At 36.1% G+C, this 21107-nt stretch overlaps 1 long non-coding RNA gene across 1 annotated transcript in view; it reads left to right on the forward strand.

Moving 5' to 3' along the window:
- Window positions 1-1478: 1478 nt before the first annotated feature.
- LOC135213419 (uncharacterized) overlaps window positions 1479-21107 on the forward strand; it is a 55901-nt gene continuing 36272 nt past the window's right edge. The window contains exon 1 of the long non-coding RNA XR_010314115.1: window positions 1479-2144. This is a non-coding gene — a long non-coding RNA (uncharacterized LOC135213419). The remainder of the gene's footprint in view (window positions 2145-21107) is intronic.

A 21107-nucleotide genomic window follows, 5' to 3' on the forward strand; every position in this document is an offset into this window, starting at 1 on the left:
TATATATATATATATATATATATACATACACACACACACACATATATATATATATATATATATATATATATATATATATATATATATATATGTCACCAAAGGTAAGTGAGAAACTGGTATAGTCGAAGAAGTCAGATATCCAGTATTTATTTCTGTTATAGTCTGTCATATATATATATATAATATGTATATATATATATATATATATATATATATATATATATATATATAAACTAAGCCCTCTTGCATCATTGTTGTAAGTTTAGACAACACCTGTTAACATAACGATTTCAATCCTACCTACCACCGAGCGCTTTTAATAGCATCATTGTTAAGGAGGTATCACATTCGATTAACATACCGTTTTGTTTAGCAAGTCTAGCTACTTTGACTTCCCATTGAAATTGCTTAGCGAAAGTTTACAACTCGCTAACAATTAGCGTCATGAAACAAACCGACGACAGAAAAGGCTAGCCAAGTCATTTCTTTCTAATCTAAGGCTTTAGAACGATACTTTCAAAGAATCTTTAAATGAAATGTACCATGAGAAAGTAATTTAGACTTCTCTGGCGTAAAACAGTTCATATTAGAAGGACTAAACAGTTAAGGTAGACTACCTGTCAGATCAATCGGTAGGTATAGATCTGGCGTTTGTTCGGCCAGGCTTCCTTTCCTGGTTGTTACCATTACTTAATTTCTTATTGGCATGATGATTCGATAACTTTTACGAAAAAGAAGCATCACCAAGCGAGTGGTTTGAGGGCATAGGTCTAGCCTAGGCTTAAGTGGTCCTGAAATACTCTTAGGCTACCAAACTTCATTGCCCTGATATTGGCAATTTATGGGAGACATCGATTGATGAAACAGTAAGTTAAACCAAGATCTGTAACACAAAAAGGCAGCTATTTTTTTTTTTTTTATTCAAATCGAATGCAAGTTTTCTAGTTTGTTTACTCGTCCTGAAATACTCTCACAATGGGTGACGTTTTGGTGTTTCTTTGAGAAACCACGCTTATTAAAATCCATACTGCTAAACAACGCTAACGCTGTCTTTACATGTCTAAGACTGAAAAATTCATTGCGTAGACAGTATTCTCCAGACCTACCAACTTCAAGAAATTCTTAATGACTGACAAAGTACAGTAGGTGTCATCTTACACCACAGTAACACGTTAACAGACCATATACCTGTTGACACAAGTAACCTATAGGCCTACTAACTGCTAATCATTTTCAAAACAAGTCAGATTTATTGAATTTATATTTTGTGGGACATATATGTTTAATTAGGTTTTGATTTGAAAACTGAAATAGCCACAGCACTTACGTGCCACAAAAATATGCTGAAAGTATGACATGCTAACAGAGAAAGCAAGCTTATGTCGCTAGGATGACATTCACGTGACCAGCACAAAATTGTGGGCCAATAAAATTCAATATGCTTTACTTACCTGTGAAATGTCGTCACTCCATTTCCTGTTCTAAGAATTCCTGTTCCAATTTCTGCAACTGTTAAGTTACACAACGCACCATTGTGAAGATAATGAACGGAAAAATAAGTAGCACACACTAAAAGTTTATTTCATTTCTCGAGACTTCCTCCTGGTGGCGACACATCGAACTACATAATCCAGTTGACTTTTATTACCGACTGATACTGTCAACTTTGTCAAGTATGGTCACCATTCTCAATCAGAACACAAAGATTATCTTACTGTTGTACAAACTAGTATTTTCTTTTGTTTTCTGATAATTTTACCACATGTTAATACATCCTTAAAATAACTTTCATTTGCATTCGGTGAAGATGACGAGTTGCCGATATATGTTGTTATATCTTTATTGTTAAACCATATTAAAAGACGTTTGAGTAGAATGAAATGTTGATGGAAATTAAATCATTTATTAATTAATCACCCTGCATAATGCATTAACCAATTAATCACTATGCACAATGCATTAACCAAGTAGTACACGTTATTAATCTCATTTTAAAAACGAACCATTCACATGTTTACAAGCCAATACCAGCTGGTTAACCAACTGCAGGCGACAGTAATTCTTAGTGCTTACTGCGTACACAATTTTCGTTATTACGTCCAGCAACTTTGAGGACCACTTAGTATTTATCCGTCTACATAACGGTAAGTACAATTTTGTACACCTTTTTTTGCTTTTACTTAACGCACTGTAGACAAATATCCTCTGTTATGCTCAAATTCTCGGTCACGAATAGGCTTTTTCATTGCTTAAAATGTCGGTATACAAGCAGCTTATCAGGTATAGTTTGTTAGAAATAACGGTAAAGAATATAATTATATAGACCGACAGGTTCAATATCTTGGTCAGTTTGCACAGCTCATAGCATTTTTATTATAGGAATAGGCCTATGGCTATGTCATCGTGATTATTCTTGCTGGAGTTTATACTTGCTGTTATGACTTGTGGTTGGCCGCTGGTCCCGTTCTTGTTATCGTTTTTGCCGTTGTTATTGCAGAGGTCCTTATGGTATTGTTCATGTTCATGGTTTTCATAAAATTCGCTGTGTCATTCCTCTTCCGAGAGCACACAAACCAGTCCGGTCTGATGATTCAGTGTCAAGTTGTGTAGTACAGGGATGGGTGAGGGGGATAGGGTGATGCTCTTGTCAGGTTAGGAACTTGCACCTTGAATTAACACTGGTTAAGGAGGGTAGCCTAAGATTAGGATGTGTCCCTGTTCAGATATGGTTTTAATACAATTCTGCGGCGAAATTCCCCTTTCAAGAGCAGACCAGTCCCATGCTTCTAGATACTGTTGGAATTTTATTTTATTTTATTTTTTTTTTTTTTTTTTGTGGGGGAGCTGGTCGGTGTGGGGTGTCCTTGTCAGAGTAGGACCTTGCGTCTTAACCTCAGGTTTAGGAAGGTAGGTATAGGATGCATCTCAGTTCACGTATGGTTTACTGGTGTATTTACCAGAATTTTAACGATTATTGTATTCGTTTTTACCGAAAATCCATAGGCTTAGCCTATTATTATGAGTTAGGGGTGGGGGTTGTCAGAGAGAGGGTAGCAAAACACGGACTTAATGATTGGCAAAGAAAAATAAAATTTATAATCGGTTAAAACACCAACGAAACCATCGGGAAAATAAATATCTTTGGCTAAAACAATGCTGCGTAGCCTACTGTAGAAATTTTACCCCTCCACGTACCTAACCTAGAGACGGGTGGCTAAATCAGGAAAAGGCTGTCAATTCAGGTCATTACCATTGTTCTTTTATTAGTTACTCGTTAATATTCAACATTCTGTAGAGGCTTAAGAAATACAATTAGAACGAAATATATATAGTAAATGTAACTTGGTGAATTCATCTTCAAGCAACCTTTTTGTAAAACAGGAAATAACTATCATTCTATTAACCCATTTTTTCTCATTGATTTCTCTCTTTCTTATCATATATATATATATATATATATATATATATATATATATATATATATATATATAATTTGTGTATGGATGCGTGAGCATGCGCGTATACCAATAAATTGTTAACCCAGTACAATATGAAATAAATAAATAAATAAGTAAAAGGACAGCATTAGTTACCACATTTGTTCTTTAAAGTAGATCAGTACGAAACTACTTGTGCCTCAGAATGCTCATTACTGATATATAATATATATATATATATATATATATAATATATATATATATATATATATATATATATATATATATATATATACACAAATACTTGTCACATGCACCGTGTCCTGGCCAAACCAGACCTTACCTTCCTAACCTAACTTAGGGTGCCGAGCCCTAACCTTGCCTGGGGTGCTTTGACCTCCCTGGACCCCTCCCCCCTCCCCAAATTAATACTTAATATTCCTGTCTCCCTAATCTGCATGGTATATATATATATATATATATATATATATATATATATATATATATATATATATATATATATATATATATATATATATATATATATATATATAAATATATAATATATGTATATATATATGTATATAGATATATATATATATATATATATATATATATATATATATATATATATATATAAATACTGTATATATAATATATGTATATATATGTGTGTATATATTATATATATATATATATATATATATATATATGGTATATAATCAAGGTGTTCTAATCATATAACCGTTAATTAGCATATAGAAACCGAACTTTCTACAATATAATAAACTATTTTACTTACACCCTTTACTCTCTCTCTCTCTCTCTCTCTCTCTCCTCTCTCACTCTTCTCTCTCCTCTCCTCTCTCTCTCTCTCTATGGTTTCTGGAGCGCAGCCAAACCGCAAGAAACATCTGCTTAATGTCACATTTGGCTAAATTTCCATTTCCTCTTTTTATGACTGAAAGTGAATCATCGCCTGTAGTAGCCTTCTTCTTCCCTTCTTAGACAATCGGTATGACGAGTGACGAAAGAGACGAATTCCGACAGGCTATTTAAACTTTTTTTAAATTTTAAAAACTTACTTTTTTCAGAAGGATTACAGCGATTAATGATTCTTTCACAAGGTCAATACTGATATAGATTCAGTCGTACGCACATAGCTTATGTATACATGATATAGGTTCAGTCAAATGCACGTAGCTCATATACACACGTGTACACACAGCTTGTCAAACCCTTGGTTTGAATGTCGTTGGCATGACGGCGAATTGAATGCCGCGCTATTTCAAGACTTCTTGAGTAACTCAGATACAACGAGTCTTCGTTGGCCTCGTAAGTTGATTGTGTGCCACTGGGGATAGATAATCCATTGCCGTTTTCATGACGACACAGAATGACGGACGACTGAAAAGGTTCCTGTACCGGACGGCCTCCCGGTCGAACTCATTTGCTGTGTAGGTGAATTTCCTATGATTCGTTCGCACATGAAAGATTGAATTCATAACATTTTTTAATGTAAACCAGGGGTTCCCAAACTGCGGGCCATGAGCCTTTTTCGAAGGGTCATGGAAGAGCCAAGATTTTGAGGAAATTTGTTATGATATTTAGGGATTTTTTTTAGTTTATATTTAGTGTTTGTCGTACGACTATTAAATCAGTCCTTGTTAATAAACCTTAATAAGTACTTTTGTTTTGTTGTTATTGCTCTCTCTGCTGTGATTAATCTTTAATTTAATGTTTGAAATGTCTCTGCGCCATTGGAAATTAGTACATTTTAAGAAGGCTTAATAAAGGTGGGGGTCATGGTAGGTTTGGTACTACTGAAAAGGGTCACGTACTGGAAAAGTTTGGGAACCACTGATGTAAACCATTCATCTCCCGTAAAGAAGTACAGGCTAATCTGTCAGAGCGCCTCATGCTGCGCACTGTAGGAATTACTGAAACCTCTTTGCGGCGTCCCCAAGGCCCCTAGCTGTAGCCCCTTCCATTTCTCTTATCGTAGCTCCGTTCATATTTTCTTTCTTCCATCATACTTTCCTTAACCCTCTCCGAACATTTGATTCCCTATACAACTGCGAGGTTTTCCTCCTGCTACACTTTTTAAAACTTTTTACAGTTACTTTTCGTTTCTGCGCTGAATGACCGCATAGGTCCAATCGCTTGGCTTTTGGCCTAAATTCTATATTCTATATTATAAACCATTCATCAATAACGCGTATGTTTCTTAGTTAAAATTTCATATACCCAAGTTAGAATATGGAGAAATGAAGTTTAGATTCACTTGATTCAGTGACGGTCTGTGCTTTAGATTCTCTCTGCTTAAAGAGGTTTGCTGACGTATGCAATTTTTTTCAAATGTAACTAAATTTGATAACCTGCTTCGTGCAAATATAAATGATTCCAGTTAATATGTGCTTAAGACACATTGAGTGCATTTTTAGAAGAACTGGCTTGAAAGATTTAGACCTGTCCAAGAGTTCAATCACTGAACCAAGGAACCCCTGTCACGAGGCTATAATATCGAGAATTAAAAGGCAGAGCAGTGTTAAAGATATTTATGTACTACAGGGTTAGAAATGACAAGAAGAGATTCTCAGATGCTACTCCGTATCCGTCATCAGTCCTACTGGGTAGGGTCCCGTAGGGGAGTTAGTTCCGTCAATGGACTTCATGCGGTGCACTGCTGGCATTACTTTGCAGCGTGCCTTCGGCCCCTAGCTGCGACCACTTTCGTTCCTTTACTGTACCTCCTCTCATATACTCTTTCTTCATCTTACTATCCACCCTCTCCTAACGTAGTGCAACTGCTTTGAGGTTTTCATCCTGTTCACCTTTCAAACCTTTTACTGTCAGTTTCCATTAAGCGTTGAATGACCCTCACAGCTCACATTGCTTGGCCTTTGGCCTACATTTTATATTCAGCTCAACTCAACTACTTGGTAGGACTGATGAAGGATGTGGAATAGTATCTGGAAGTCTCCCCTGGTTACTTAAAACCCTGTACATAACACCTTCAATAATATTGGTGGCTTTTAATTCTCAGTTCAGTCATCATTAGGAATATTTTGAGGATTAGATAACATTCTGTTCTACAGAACTGTGACATTAAGTAACGCGACCATTAGAAACACAATAGGACCGTGTTGGGGAAATGAAAGCCACTAAGTGGTCATCTATGCCCTTCCAAACAGCAACAACAATAATTATACTCCGGCCCAGCAAAAACGACCGAAGGAGTGACTCATTTTTTCCATTATTAAATCCCAGATTGGCATCGAGGGCATCCAAGCCAGGATATTGATATTCTGTTTATTGTTTCATTAATTGTCCATAACTGGGTGCTGAAATTTACATTCTAATGAAAGCTATGAGATTCACAATCTCGTGAAAATCAGCTTGTGTAATAAAAATCCGTAATTATACAGTACACTGTATTACTATGTAAAATACAGTTTAACTTGATATGTAATTGTTTTTATTGCACATTCTAATGAAAATTGATGCAACTTCGTTGGGAGCTTCCACGTTTAAATATGAATAAAGTTGCGTCATCAATTTTAAAATATTCATTGTTATTATTATTGTTATTATTATTATTATTACTATTATTATTATTGTGTAATAAAAATCAACCATTATTCAGGGAACTATTACTATATAAAATAAAAGCGGACTTATGTATTTTTATTTATTTATTTATTTTATATTATTTTATTTATTTTGAGATTAACCCAGCCTTGTGGTAGCACGGGCTCTTGCTCCTGGAACAGCCCGCAAAAAACAAAGTATCGAACACCTGAACGGTGTTCCTCATCTGTGTTTATTTAAGGTAATAATACAATTTACTATATAATTGTGGATATTTATTACACAAGCTGTTTTCACGAGATAGTTAATTTCTTAAGGCCTGTCCACACGAGCGGGCATGATCGGCGTGCTCCGGGGTTCACGGGCAAATTCTGGCGGGCTTACCCATGAATGTTGTCCACACAGGTGAGGCGATGGAGAGGTGGGCGTGCCCGACGATGCCAGTAGTGTGTTCAGTGCGGTACGATAAACATGGTGCTTACCGCAAAGAAGAAGATAGCGTAGCATGATAATTGCTTTGTGTGTGACGAAAATGGGGAAAAAGAAGAGAATATGGTGCAAAGAATGGCTCGGTAAAAGAAATGTATATGGTTAACATACGTCTGGCAGGGTCGAAGTAAAAGCCATCGGGCACAACCGTGGTGATTTTGCTACAAGACCCATCGGGCAATTTGACGGTTTGCCCATCAAGTGTGCCCGTTAAGGCCTGTCCACACGACCGGGCCTGATCGGTGTGCTCCAGGGTTGACGGGCAAATTCTGGCGGACTTATCCGTGAATGTTGTCCACACGGGTGAGGCGATGGAGGAGAGGTGGGCATGCCCGACGATGCCAGTAGTGTGTTCAGTGCGGTACGATAAACATGGTGCCTACCGCAAAGAAGAAGATAGTGTAGCATGATAATTGCTTTGTGCGTGATGAAAAAGAAAAGAATATGGTGCAAATAATGGCTCAGTAAAAGAAATGTATATGGTTCACGTACGTCTGCCAGGGTCGAAGCTCAAGCCATCGGGTACCACCATGGTGATTTTGCTACAAGACCCATCGGGCAATTTGACGTTTGCCCGTCAAGTGTGCCCGTTAGAGGGGAAGTCCGCCGATCAGGCCCGATCGTGTGGACAGGCCTTTAGAGGGGAAGTACGCCGATCAGGCCCGATCGTGTGGACAGGCCTTTAGCCATTATTATTATTATTATTATTGGGCACAAGTTTCCATGTCGAAAATTATGAAAATGGTTGCAGGTTCACTATAATATAGTATGAGAGTATATGGTCTTTAGTGGATATTAAAAACTTTCGAATCTTGTACTAGGTTCGAAAGCTTTTAATATCCATCAAAGACCATATACTCACATACTATAGTATTGTGGACTTGCAACCACAGTTATTATTATTATTATTATTATTATTATTATTATTATTATTATTATTATTATTATTATTATTATTATTATTATTATTATTCAATTTCTTACCGAACCTCAGAGATCAAAAGGTACGAAGACATCGGCGCGTTCCAAAACATATGTTGGTAAACACTTGGGTTCAATTATTCTCTCTGACAAGGGGCGCCTTTTTATGCTCAGGGAAGACTTTGTCAATGTCCCGACTCTGGTCCCCGCTATGCCTTCTGTGTATACGTACGATAACATCTGCTTGTTTCCCTTTTCGAGAAAAGTATTTTATTGGCGAGATACTACTACTGGTTTTGATTAGAAAACAATAAGGTGAGTATATTCGCTCCAGATGATGATTTCTAGGGTGCATTATGCGTTGGACATAGATAAATCTGCCAGGATATATACGTAACCAAGAAGAGAACTTTAAGTTAGGGATACAAATTTATATATATATATATAATATATATATATATATATATATATATATATATATATATATAAAGAAGAAGAAGAAATTTTCCCGTATATATTAAAGAAAGCGGGAGAGGAAAAGCGGTATATTTGAAGAAGAATAATGCTCCTGGTAACACACGGAGCTATCTGTACAAGGCCCCGTAGGAGGGTAGTGCCGTCAGTGAACCTCATGCAGTGCACTGTAGGCATTCCTTAAGGTTCTTTGCAGCGTGCCCTCGGCCCTTAGCGGCAGCCCCTTTCGTTCCTTTCACTGTACCTCCGTTCATATTCTCTTTCGTCTATCTTACTTTCCACCCTCTCCTAACAATTACTTCATAGTGCAACTACTTTGAGGTTTTCCTCCTGTTACACCTGTTAACCCTTTTCCTGTCAGTTTCCGTTTCAGCGCTGAATGGCCTCATAGGTCCCAGTGCTTGGCCTTTGGCCTAAATTCCATATTCAATTCAATTCTATATATACACTGAGGTGTTGAGGGACAAGCAATTACGCTTTAAAATAAGAACAGAACGATATGGTCGATGTTATCTATACTCTGTTTTTTTTTCATCTGTCCATCCGCCTGTGGTGTTTTTGTATGGCAACACTGCGTCCGGGGCTTTAGATAGTTACATTCAGCTTACATTCAACGATTATAATAATATGCTATTTCGAATATTAACGGTGTAATTCGCATACAGTAAATTATTAAAACACTTTTCAGTTGCAAATGTACACCCAGATATCCTTTTATTTACCTAAAACTTACACATAGCGCAACTATCTAAAGCCCGGGACGCAGTGTTACCATACAAAAACACCACAGGCGGATGGACAGATGAAAAAAAAAAAAGAGTATAGTTGCCATGACACTTGGGGGCACATAAGCGTTGTTAGCTGCCTTGAGTACATCTGACCTTCGAAACGACAGCATATAGTCTGCGATGCATCCCAGTTTACAGTGGTAGGTAATACCAACTATATTAGGGGTTCCCAAACTGTGGTTCATGACCCCCAAAAGGGTCATAAGCCACTTTCTGGGGGCCATGGAGGATTCAAGATTTTGAGGAAATTATTTATGAATGTCTAGGGATTTTTGTTAATTTGTATCAAAAAAGCAAGTACTACGTCCTTCTCATTAAAATACATGATTAAATTAGTCCTTGTTATTAAACATTAATAAGCATTTTTGTTTGTTGTTATTGCTCTCTCTGCTCTGATTAAACTTTAATGTTTAAAATGTATCTGCGCCATTGGGAATTAGTACATTTTCAGAAGGCTTATAAAGGTGGGGAACAGTTCGGGAACCACTGAGCTACATGATTATAAAAAATAGAAATGGCAAAATTTTGATGTAGCCGTTTCACCGATCGTTGATCGATTTTCTTAGGAAAAGACTTTTTTTTTTTTTTTTTTTTTTTTTTTTCGTGAAACCTACAAGGCATTATATATACACAAACATCTCCAGTCAGTTGTTTCTATTTTCCTTCAGAAGTTCAAGCTGAGATGCATTGGATTACTATCCTAATACTATTCTTCTTGCGTTTAAATGCATTTTTATGTAAATTAATTTTTTTTATTTTTATTAATGGGATTCTCTTCATTCTGTATTTGCCTTGACCTCCTTTTACGTCTTCCTAATAACACCATGTTCTTTGGAAGGTCGAATTTCAAGTCAGTGGCTCCTGTGGGCTTGTTCCATAAGAATAGGTTTCGTCCTCTGAATAATAATAATTATTATAATGTTAGGTACCGAATTTAGGTTATCTGAAAGCTAAAGGGTTGTCTCTTCCTAAAGCTGCATGTTTCTTTTTAGGTGTCTTATTAATGGGTTGAAAGAAATACTGATTTGCTTTATAAAACACCTTTTTTTCGATGCTATGGTCGTCGGTGTACATGAAGGAAGACAGTTGCTTCTCTGCGTCACCAACACCATTAAGGTTTTGTAAAAAGGGGAAAGTATATTATGAAATATGATTCTCTTCCGTTCTCCTTATGTTTCCCCTGCGTGGAAATCAATTCTTGACTGTCATTTCCCGGAATCAGTTTATTTACTTACTATAAAGTCATCAAGAGAAATCAAATTAGGAATCCCGACTGTTAATGAGATCATTAAGTTAAATCACAGGGTCATTTATATTACAGGTGCAAGCCAAAGACTAAAGGTACGTTCACACGGTCGAACAATGTCCGAAGGACAAACATTGTTACCATATCATAGGCGAAGCAGGATGACGTTTAAGCGTTGAAACGATGGAAGTAGATCTGGCAACAAACAGTGATACCAGATGAGGTTGTATACTGTTTTTTCTCTGCTCACAAGGCAAAGACCGGCAGACAATTGTTAATTGGCAATAATGTTTGTCCGTCGGACATTGTTCGACCGTATGAACGCACCTTAAGAGTAGCATCTAGGTTCAACAGTGTATCCAAAATGAGCATATTAGATGTAACACTACAAGGACCCCGTACGGGGGTAGAGCCATCAGTGCACCTCTTCAGTGCAATGTAGGCATTATACTTAAGGTTCTTTGCAGCGTCCCTTCGGCTCCAGCTGCAACCACTATCATCCCTTTTACTGTACCTCCGTTCATATTGTCTTTCTTCCATCTTACTGTCCACCCTCTCGCAACAATTGTTTGATAGTGCAACTGCTTTGAGGTTTTCCTCCTGTAAAACCTTTCAACCTTTTATTGTCAATTTCCGTTTCAGCGCTGAATGGCTTTAGTTGCCTCAGTGCTTGGCATAATGCCAAAAATCTATATAAATAAAAAAACTACAAAACACACTTTAGATAGTTATATTTGAGAATATTAGGACTTGTTGGTTTATTTATCTTTGTCTATTTATGTATTATCCGTGCAAAACTTAACTTCATCCCTGAGTGAAGCTTTACAATCTTTTAAGGGCCTAGTAATTTCCACTTTTATATTCATGCAGTTGCGTGGATGTTTGCAGAGATTGGAGATATATAAAACACGTTAATGAATACATGTACTATGCGGTGCAAGCTTAGATAGACAGACAGATAGATATTACTCTATTGTGGACATAAATAGAGAATCAAGTAGCGGGTAAGTCTACGCCTACTAGAGCAAACTTTTTTTAAGTGTAAAAAGGGCAGATATGACTAAAGGTTATATATATAAATAAATTATATCTCAAGTGTAAAAGGCCCATTAAAACACTGGTTTAAAGCTAAGGATTATATATATATATATATATAGTCCTTACCTTTAAACCAGAGTTTTAATGAGCCTTTTAATACTAAAGACGTATCCTGTTTTAACAAGAATTTATTTACATATAAATTATATATATATATATATATATATATATATATATATATAATAATATATATATATATATATATATACACATATATACATACAAACACACTCACGCGCACACATACACATACACACACACACACACACATATATATGTGTGTGTGTGTTTGGAAATACGTCAACAGTCGTCATAGGTGTGTTGCGACCTCGATCCAGTGACATCACTTTGGAAAACTGACTATTGACGTCGTACAGACGTCTCCCTGTGAATAATGCTCTCTTAGCTGTGAACCTGTTACACGATTAACATTCTTCGTTAAAACGCCCACTGCCTCGGCGTCTTTATATGGAAGTGAGACCTTCGATCTTCACACTAATGACGTTTTAATACCTTGATTCTTCTTAAAGGCCCACCTGGGTTTCGGCGGCAGAAATGTCTTGACGTAAAAAGCTTTGAGTGTCAGACTGCATTTGACTGTATACGAGAGAAAGAGAGGGAAATTATATAGTTGTAAAGGGATTTAAGTTTGTTCAGTTGATGTATAGCATCGTAGTTTCAACTTCAGAAAGAATGGCAGTTAATGAATCAATCAATTATTTGAGATATATATATACATATATATATATATATATATAAGCATATATATATATATATATATATACACACACACAACTTACGTGTACATATAATAGGGTCTTCGTTCGTTTAATTCTGTTTAATGTTACGTAAGGTCCATTAAAACCTTTTGTGCCTTTGTTGATCTATGCAGTAATTTCTGTATCTTAAGTATTCGACGGAAGTGGATTGTAACCAGAAATACACTATCTCTCTCTCTCTTCATCTCCTTTCTCTCTCTCTCTCTCTCTCTCCTCTATATATATATATATATATATATATATATATATATATATATAGTATATATTTATATTTATATAAAATATATATATATATATAATATATATATATATATAATATATATATATATATGCCAGCGTGAGTATGCATATGTACAAGGGGAGGGAAAGAGTGAGAGATAGATAGGATTAACCTCCTTTTTTGTTACTGGAACAGTTGGAAAACCTAGATCTACTTGAATATGAACTTTGATATGGGAGGCTGGAGATGAGACAAGATTTGTGTACGACAAAGCACAGAAATGCCTATCTAGTACAAGATGGTTCTCTCAAAGAGAGACGAAAAAAGAATAATTCTCTCTCTCTCTCTCTCTCTCTCTCTCTCTCTCAGAGGGACACCAGATTGCTCGGGTCATGTACGGGAAATGACGAGTTCACAAATGGCGTACTTTATGCCTCTCGCGGCACCCCTTCTTGGCCCCGCTATTTGGAACACGTTGCGTACGAGGCATTTGTTCCGTGGGCGGAACACGTCTCTAGCCAGAGGAAGGGTTGGAGGTCAGAAAAAAATAAATATATAAAAAGTAATTGGCCCGAAATTATAATAAAGTTATTGCTCATCATGGCTAATATTATTTCATTATGGTGGTGCTGACTTCGCTGATGTGTGTGGGTAGGTTGTTGGTGCTGTATTTAAAACATCATAACCTTGTTCTTGGTGTTGGTTTTGTTATTGATATTCATTCTTCTTCTTCTTCTTCTGACTGAGTGGCTTCGAGGGATTCGAACTGATTCGAACGTAATTCGAACAGCTAATCATAATAATCTTATTTTTGTTGTTAGTTTGTTACTGATACTATTCATTCTTCTTCTTCTTCTTCTTCTTCTTCTTCTTCTTCTTCTTCTTCTTCTTCTTCTTTGTATTTGGATTCTGACCCTGAGGGACTTCGACTGTTTCGAAGACTGAGTTTCGCAATTCGAACAGCAACAACAGAATCATTTGCAGAAAATATCCATATATCAACTACAGGCAATTTACATTTCACTCCGTCCAAAAACCATCGAAAGGATAGTTTTCAGACTATTTTTTTCTTTCACTATCCTCCAGTAGAATTTTAGTCGCCCCACCATTTAAGTGAGAGTTATACGACTTCAGCTATATACGTGAAGGTATTATTAATTTCACGTAGCCGGGACAATGACCCCCATGATTTTTTGAGTCTTGCTGTTTAAAGGCTCAGCTAACCAATGTGATGTCAGAATAAAGGGCACAGAATCAACTCCGTGTCCATATCTTCAAAACTGACAGATCTGATAAAGCCCCAGTTTTGCCAGGCATACGCATTGACCGAGTTAGACTACCCGGAAAGGTATTTAGACTTCGTCACTTTTAGGTCTAAGAAATAAATCACACTTCCACTAAAAAATAAAACATCAGTGTGTGAAAATTTATAAATTAACGTCAAGGATTTAATTTTCATATAGTTGCAATTCCCCCCCCCCCCCCCCCTCTCTCTCTCTCTCTCTCTCTCTCTCTCTCTCTCTCTCTCTCTCTCTCTCTCTCTCTCACATACTGATGGGAAAGAACAAGAAAAAAATAGAAAAGAAAGACACAGTTTGCACCCTTTTGAAAAGAGGGAATTGCAGATTCGGTGAAAGATGTTACAACAAACATCCCAAGGTATGTCACAATTATGAGATCTATGGAAAATGTGCATACCTAGGCGGCTATGAGATGAATGCAGAGATCTACATCCAAAAATATGCAAAAACTTAAAAGAGGAAAAGAATGTAAGTTCAACAAAAAACTTAAATATATGCACCCTGTAACCATGAATCAAAATCAACTAAGCAATAAAATCCAAAATAGAAAAGAAACAAATAAAGAAAGTAACAAAGAATATGAGGTGAAGGAAAAAAACAAGCCATCACCGCGCTATGGTATGTCAGCGCCGAAATTGCAAGCATCAGCTCCAAGATACAGTGCAAGAAACAAGAACTATATACATTCAAGGGGATGGTGCAGTTACGGAGAAAATTGCAGATTCATACACAAAAGGAATAATTATGGTGAAGGAAGATCAAATATATTGGAAAAGTTGAATTTTTTATGTCAGAATTTCTGGAAATGAAGAAAAGAACAACATACCAGAACAGGAAAGAGACATAGAAAATCCTTATTATTACCCATATTAAATGAAGGGGATAACACACTAACCATCGTAGTGATGAATGCGCAGGGTTTAGTTACGAGTAACTCAAAAAGAAAAATAGAGTTCTCAGAAGAACTAACCCAAATTGAAAAGAAAATAGATATAATGAATATAAGTGAAACCTGGTATTTTCAAGAGACTGGTAATGATGATCAAATAAAGAGGTTCCAAACTTATATATCAGATAGAAAAAATAGGAATCAAGGGGGAACCGCAATATATGGAAAAGACATAAAACAAGGAAAAATATATGAGAAATATAGTAACTCAGAATGTGAACTAATAGTGGTAGAATTTGAATCTGAAAAGTTATTGAACATAGTAATATATAGACCCCCTAATACTAAAGAGTTCGACACAATAATAGAAAAATTAGATGATACGTGTTGAAATCACAAAGGCTGGACTTTTCTCCTATCCGGAGACTTTAACTTTCCTTTCATAGATTGGAAAGAACGAATAGGAGATTGTTGTATTTATGCATATAAAAAAAAGAGTAATAGTAGTGCAAAAGATAAGAGGCAATTCGAAAAGCTATTAGATATGCCCCTAGAATACAACATCCAACAAATAAATCACCTGCCAACAAGAAAGGAAAATACTTTAGACCTAGTATTTGTGAACGAGGTGAAATAATAGTTTATAATGCGAGTATTTCAGACCATAGTGTCATAGAATTAACAGTCCATTCCAAAGCAAGTGAAAACAGAGATAAGCAAGAGATGAAAAGGGGGAAGGATATGGAAAATACAATTTCTACTGTAAAAATATACAATGGTCAGAAATAAATGAAGAATTAAAAAAAGATTGGGAGAACATATTCATAAGTGATGATATAAAATATTAGAGAAAATAGTGGATAAATATATACCGAAGAAGAAAAGTAAACATCAGTCATGCATACCAAGAGACAGAAGGATCTTGTCCCAGAAAATCAGAAAGTGGAAAAAAGGTCTTGCAAAAGAAAAGAATGCATGGAAAGTAATCGAACTAAAAAGTAATATAGAAAATGCAGAACAAAATATTATACAATCAAAAGAAAATGAAAAACTGGATTTGGAAGAAAAAACCCTAGTAAATATCAAGCAAAACCCCAAACTATTGTACTCATACGCAAGAAAGATGAATAAAAGAAGAATAGAAATAGGCCCTCTAAGAAATGAAGGGAGATTAACGAATGAAAAAAAGGAAATATGCAACATATTGGCAGAAAGATATAAGAGAGAATTTACCCCTAGAATTGATAATGAAGATAATGATACAGAAATAAGGGATGAAAATAGTGAATATTTATCAGACATAGATATTAATGAAGCCGATATTGTGCAGGCTATTAATGAAATTAAAAATGGATCAGCAGCTGGGCCTGATGGTGTCCCTGCTATTTTTTTAAAGAAATTAGTTCATTCTATCACAAAGCCCCTTGCAATATTATTAAGGCAAAGTGTAGATACAGGCAAGATTTATGATGAGGAGCACAAATTAGCAAATATTACCCCTACTTACAAAAGTGTATCAAGACTAGAGGCAAGTAATTATAGGCCTGTGAGTCTAACATCACATATTATGAAAGTGTATGAAAAGGTAATGAAGAAAAATATTATGAAACATTTAATAAAAAATAATTTGTTTAATATAGGACAACATGGTTTTGTACCCGGAAAAAGTACACAAACCCAACTGTTAGTCCATCGTGAGAACATATATAAAAATATGAAAAACGGAAAAGAAACATGTGGTTTATCTAGACTTTGCAAAAGCTTTTGACAAGGTAGACCATAATATATTACCGAAGAAAATTAGAAAACATAATATAGTGGACAAAGTAGGAAGATGGATAAAAGAATTTTTACACAACAGAAAACAGATAGTTATTGCAAACGATGAGAAATTGGATGAAGCTAAGGTAATATCCGGTGTGCCTCAAGGTACGGTGCTAGCTGCATTGCTTTTTGTTATTATGATTGCAGACATACGGTAATGTTAAGGACTCGGTAGTGAGTAGTTTCGCCGATGACACAAGAATAAGTAGAGAAATTACTTGTGATGAAGATAGGAACGCACTACAAAGAGACCTTAACAAAGTATATGAATGGGCAGAGGTAAATAGGATGGTATTCAACTCTGATGAATTTGAATCAATAAATTATGGAGATAGAGAAGGAATGCTATATGCATATAGGGGACCTAATAACGAGACAATCACTAATAAGGAAGCAGTTAAAGACCTTGGTGTGATGTTGAATAGGAACATGTTATGCAATTATCAAATAGCAATTCTATTGGCAAAATGGAAAGCAATAATGGGAATGTTGTTACGGCACTTCAAAACAAGAAAAGCTGAACGCATGATTATGCTTTATAAAACGTATGTTCGTAGTCCACTTGAATATTGCAATATGACATGGTACCCACACTACCAAAAGGATATTGCACAAATAGAGAGTGTACAAAGGTCCTTTACAGCTAGAATAGAAGAAGTTAAGGAACTTGACTACTGGGAAAGACTACAATCCTTAAAATTATATAGTCTATATAAAATTATATAGTTCATGCCTGATAATTCAGGCATGGAAACAGATAGAAGAAATAGCCGAAAACATCATGGAGCTAAAAATATCAGAAAGAGCAAGCAGAGGTAGATTAATAGTGCCCAAAACTATACCAGGAAGAATAAGGAAAGCACACAGGACATTAATCCTCTACGCACCAGCATCGACAATGCAGCGTCTATTCAATGCGTTGCCAGCTCATCTGAGGAATATATCAAGAGTGAGCGTAGATGTGTTTAAGAATAAGCTCGACAAATATCTAAGCTGCATCCCAGACCATCCAAGATTGGAAGATGCAAATATACCGGAAGATGCATTAGCAATTCTCTGGTAGACATTAGAGGTGCCTCACACTGAGGGGCCTGGGGCAACCCGAACAAGATATAAAGTCTGAAAGATCTCTCTCTCTCTCTCTCTCTCTCTCTCTCTCTCTTTTGGAAAGGCTCACTTCCAGCTGTGTCACTGAAAAAGTAGCACAACACACGTTATAGATCCTCCGTAGACATTTTTAGTGATGACAAATCTGCTATTCATAAATCAGGAAATACAAAGGAAGACGGAGCATTCCGCAGTCAGGAAGTGACTGGTAGGAGAGTGGGGAGCGTCTCAGTGGTGTGATCGGTGGCTGCGAGTTCGATTCTCGTGCATTCCATTGAGTTGTCAGAGATGTGTATTTCTGGTGATAGAAGTTCACTCTCGATGTGGTTCGGAAGTCACGTAAAGCCGTTGGTCCCGTTGCTGAATAACCACTGGTTCCATGCAACGTAAAAACACCATACAAACAAATAAGTCACAACGACTGACTCTCGAGTTAGCGATATCCTCATGGTATCTGTGGATTTGAGATTCTGAAAAAAAAGGGGAGGGGTTTGATGGAGGCTCAGCTCTATTTGTCATCGTCAGGAAATTTACGACCTGCTTTGTGCCTTATGTCGCGGGGAAATGACGAACTTACACAGATTTTGACGCCTCTGCTTTTACATCTGAATTTAGAATGTGTTTGTGTTTTTTTTTTCTTTCTATTTTTAAGAGGAACCTGGGAAAATGCTGAACATAAATTAAAAGTTTTTCTTTCTTTTTTTAAGAGGAATCTGGGAAAAAGGCTGAACATAATTCTAACTTTTATCTTTCTTTTTATAAGAGGAACCTGGGAAAAAGTCTGAACATAATTCTAACTTTTTTCTTTCGTTTTATAGAAGGAACCTTAGAAAAATGCTTAATAGAATTTAAACTTTTCTTTCTTTTTTTTAGAGGAACCTTGGAAAAAGCCTGAACATAATTTTAACTTTTTTCACTCCTTTTTTTTTAAGAGGAAACTGGGAAAAAGGCTGAACATAATTTTAACTTTTGTCTTTCTTTTTTTAAGAGGAACCTGGGAAAAAGGCTGAACACAATTCTAACTTTTTTCTTTCTTATTATAAAAGGAACCTGGGAAAAAGGCTGAACACAATTTTAACTTTTTTCACTCCTTTTTATTTAAGAGGAATCTAGGAAAAAGGCTAAACATAATTTTAACTTTTTACTTTATTTTTTAAGAGGAATCTGGGGAAATGGCTGAACATTATTATTACAAACAAATGTGCCTTCATTATCCCGGTTTGAGCCTCTCCATCCATTTTTCCGAATGAATTTCGTTTAAACCTTGAAGAGTTATTCTTTTTTTAAACCGAGTTGTTAAAATGCCACAATTTGTAGTGACTTCTTTTTCAGACTTTTAAGGGAAATAGTCTTCAGATATTAATCGTCTCCAAATGGGGTCCCCTTCCTCCTCTGAAATACTTTATTAAACTTATAGAGTCTAAAGTTTTCTATCAAATGACGCTAAATTTCCTTAGATTTATAGCAAGCTTTTCTCTTAATTCGTAAAGTTCTCCACCTCCATAAAACTAATTACCGTCACTACTCTTATTTTCGCTAAAAACAGGCATCGTCCGCAATCCTCATTGCCACGAATATAAATATCCACATTTGCTTGACTTCAAACCGGCAGTTATCATCGAAGCGTTTCCTTTAAGAGCAGTTGAAACTTTAACTTATGAAGCTGTTTAGTTCTCGGTTAGATTTACATCGTTTACTTACACATCTCTAGACATTCATCTTAATGGAGATACAACTCCACAGTTACGTAAATGTACATATATTTAAATTTAAAACTTTAAGGATAGCTTCCGGGAATCTGTTCGGTTCCACTTTTCAATCTTATTCATCTTGATGTTTTCCCCTCCCTCACAATCTAAGATTTTCTCTCATGTAATTATGACAGGTAATGAATTATTGTCACAAACACTTGCTTGGTGTTTTTTATTGGCATAAGGGTGACAGTAAATTATTACACCAGAACGTTAAGGAAAAGTAAAGCTGTTCGATGTAACTAGAACAGATTTCCTTCCGTGAGTTGATATTTCTGAGAGAAGAATGCATTTTGATGTCGATTTTTCCGTATAATTCTTTGCACGTAAAAATCAGTCATTCATGTCTGCGAATTCGTAGTCAAACGAAAAAATGCTGCTTGAAATAATTCCACAAGAAGGAGCGGGAGCATAATCTGTTAAATGGTTTAGATGAAGTTAAACGGTCGAATGGCGGCTTCAATTAGAAGGGCTCAGAATGTGGTCTTTTGAGATGAGTATGCCTGATAAGGAGGAAGTGAAAATAGCATGTCTGTAGAAGGTGGACTTCGACTGAGCTAAGAATAGATGCAGGAAAGGTAATGGTAGAGTAGACAGGAAGTTAAAAAAGAAGAAAAGTTTCAAGATTTGGGTAAAAGATTTTTGTACGAGATATACTTATTAGGTAGAAAGGAGAATTTAGTACAAAAACAAAAGAGAGAAAGGATGAGATAGGGATAGCAGGGATCAATCGCTTTTGAGAACCGAGTGCAGTGAGTGAAGTAACCGAGTTGAATTAATTTTTGAATGACATATGAACGCGGAAATGCCTCCTGATTAGAATGCAGTCTTCTGTCATAGTTTGAGCATTATGAAGACTTCTTAGACGTAAATTCTGTATGAATGACGAGGGAGTTGAAAAGGTTTACGTCAATCTCAAAGGGATATGAAGTGAATCTTTTGGACTTTATGAAGGTAATAAACAGTTCGCAGAACTGCATAGAAAAGTGTCAATTCATGAAATTACTAGAGCGCCTCAGTGGCGTGGTCGGTTTGGTCTTGGACTACCACCTCGGTGGCCGCGAGTTCGATTCTCGGGCATTCCATTGAGGAGTCAGAGGTGTGTATTTCTGGTGAGGGAAGTTCACTCTCGACGTGGTTCGGAAGTCACGTAAAGCCGTTGGTCCCGTTGCTGAATAACCACTGGTTCCAT

The sequence above is a fragment of the Macrobrachium nipponense genome, chromosome 42, assembly GCF_015104395.2.
Source record: "Macrobrachium nipponense isolate FS-2020 chromosome 42, ASM1510439v2, whole genome shotgun sequence".
Lineage (NCBI taxonomy): Eukaryota > Metazoa > Arthropoda > Malacostraca > Decapoda > Palaemonidae > Macrobrachium > Macrobrachium nipponense.